This window comes from Triticum aestivum, chromosome 5D (genome assembly GCF_018294505.1).
Source record: "Triticum aestivum cultivar Chinese Spring chromosome 5D, IWGSC CS RefSeq v2.1, whole genome shotgun sequence".
In the NCBI taxonomy this organism is placed as follows: Eukaryota; Viridiplantae; Streptophyta; class Magnoliopsida; order Poales; family Poaceae; genus Triticum; species Triticum aestivum.
This window is the reverse complement of record NC_057808.1, coordinates 48,134,164-48,136,938: the sequence shown is the minus strand read 5'-3', so window position 1 is coordinate 48,136,938 and position 2,775 is coordinate 48,134,164. Positions and strand designations below refer to the sequence as shown.

At 48.2% G+C, this 2,775-nt stretch overlaps 1 pseudogene; it reads right to left on the bottom strand.

The window, feature by feature from the left end:
• Positions 1–831, bottom strand: part of LOC123120223 (uncharacterized) — a 37,156-nt pseudogene extending 36,325 nt beyond the window's left edge.
• Positions 832–2,775: the final 1,944 nt, after the last annotated feature.

Here is a 2,775-nt window from a genome sequence, read left to right as displayed (position 1 = left end):
CCAATCGATCGGCTTCAGTTAGCAACAGTAGAGAAGGAAACACTCGACCGGGTTCAGTTAACAGCCATCGATCGATCGCTCGGGTTCAGTAACGCGTAGCCTGCAGTGCAATCGCTCGGGTTCAGTTAGAGCCCAACGCCTCACTCGGGTTCAGTTAGAGCCAACGCCTCGCACACACGCGCGTACGTGTATGAGAGAAACGCGCATCGCTTGGCCCCCGACCTCCCACCGTAACCGGGAACTCCCCGAAATTTTCCTCGCCCTCGCTTCTACCACGGTTTTTTCCGTCATGGACGGCCCAAAGAATGTCATGCAGCTGCGTCTCCGGCCCGCCCAGGACGAAAAGCCCATTTTCTGTCATGATTTTTTGTCATAGAAGTAGGATCCCACCACATCTATGATGATATCGGGTTTTGTCACAATTATCGTCATAGAAGTGTCATATGTATGACAGAAAAAAAAATTCGTTCGGCCCAAAATGTCACGGATGTGTCTTTTTTTGTAGTGCTTGCTGTTCGCCGCGGTTGGGCGTGCCGTGGGGTCGATGAGGTGCGCCGGGGCGAGGATGCTGGAGACGGCCGGGGGGTACTCGATGACGAAGCACACGCCCGGGGCCGACGACGTCCAGTCGACTGCCGTCGTGTAGTCGATGATGGCCCAGGGCGGGTGTGATGATGCGGCGGCGGTGGAGAGGGAGTGGCAGAGGCGGCCGGAGACGGCGGCGATGATGGAGAGGGAACGGCGGAGGTAGGCGGAGAGGTCCGCGGTGGACAGGGAGCGGCCGGAGATAGCGGTGGAGGAGAGGCCGAGGAGTCGCCGGAATGACGACATGGCGGTGGTGTCTCCTCGCAGTCGCAGAGCTTGGTGCGGTCCGTTGGGTTGTTGGATGTTTGGTACTGTAGCAGACGCCCCCTGTCACTGCCGCACAGCAGGTGTCTAACTCATCAGACGAAAGAAAAGGAAAAAGGTTGCGTGGAGCGAATTCGAAAGTTAAGACCGAGAATCCCGGATTTCAAATTTGAAAATGTAGATATACTTCAGGTTGCTTACTACGGTCAAAACCACTGTTTTGACCTTTACTGATAAGTTTAAAGAGATGACCCTTGTTTGAAAGTATTTCACGATCTGACTCTTTTGCTACCATCACACGTCGTGGTGGTGCATTAGACAAGCTACTGCCATAGTCATCAGCCGCCTGTAGAATTGTATCGAATTGTATTGAATAATTGTTGATGCAATATTGTGCCAGTACAAGAGGTATATATAAGAGCCAAGCCACACCTGACCTAGCCCTATTACAAACCGAGTAGGAGTCCTAATCCTATTACAAGTTGTATTCTAACATCCCCCCGCAGTGTCAACGGTAGGCTCGACGACATTGAGACTGAAATGAATGTCTTGAAACGGAGTAGTCGCCAGGCCTTTAGTAAAGATATCAGCGAACTGAGCAGAAGTAGGCACGTGGAGAACGCGAACTTGACCGAGAGCCACCTTCTCTCGAAAAAAATGAATGTTGATCTCAATATGCTTGGTGCGACGGTGTTGAACCGGATTCCCTGACATGTAGACAGCTGAAATGTTATCACAGTAAACAATGGTAGCTTGCTCAATAGGACGGTGCAGCTCCGACAGCAACTGGCGCAACCAAATCGTTTCAGCAACCGCATGAGCCACATCGTGGTACTCAGCTTCAGCAGACGAGCGGGAGACCGTAACCTGCCCTTTTGAAGACCAAGAAACCAAATTGTACCAAGAAAAACACAAAATCCGGATGTGGACCTACGAGTATCTGGACAACTACCCAGTCTGCATCAGTGTAAGCTGTCAAGGAGGTGGGAGAGGATTTGTTGATATGAAGACCAAGTCTAGTGTGCCTTTGAGATATCGAAGAATACGTTTGACATGATTGTAGTGTGGAATACGAGGATCATGCATGTATAAAAAAGCTCGTTGCACAGCAAAAGAAATTTCAAGACGAGTGAGAGTAAGATACTGAAGTGCACCGGTAAGACTACGATAAACAGAAGGATCAGAGAAAGGATCACCGTCGGCAGAGAGTTTGGAACCTGTATCAATAGGGGTACGAGAAGTTTGAGAATTGAGCATACCAGCACGAGAAAGAAGATCCAGAGTGTACTGACGTTGAGACAAGAAAAGACTAGAGGAGTCACGGATAACAGCAATACCTAAGAAGTGGTTAAGACGACCTAAATCTGTCATAGAGAATTCGTGGCGAAGAAGAGAGATAATGTGATCTAAAAATTGTTGGGAGGAAGCTGTGAGGATAATATCATCAACATATAAAAGAAGGTAAGCAGTGTTGTTGTTGTGATGAAAGGTGAAGAGTGAAGTGTCAGAACGGGAAGGGGTAAAACCAATGGTTTGAGCATAAGTAGAAAAACATTGGAACCAGACACGTGGTGCTTGTTTAAGACCATAAAGAGATTTTTGAAGAAGACAAACATGATTAGGATAGGAGGAATGTTCGAAGCCAAGAGGTTGTTGACAATAGACTGTTTCTTGAAGAGAGTCATGAAGGAAAGCATTTTTGACATCGAGTTGATGAATTGGCCAGGAAGAAGAGACGGTGATGCTAAGGACAGTGCGAATAGTGCTGGGCTTGACAACTGGAGAGAAAGTCTCATCATAATCGATGCTGTGTTGCTGAGAGTAACCACGGCATACCCATCGAGCCTTATAACGTGCAAGACTCCCATCAGAATTAAATTTATAGCGAAAAAACCATTTGCCCGAAACGATATTTGTATTGGAAGG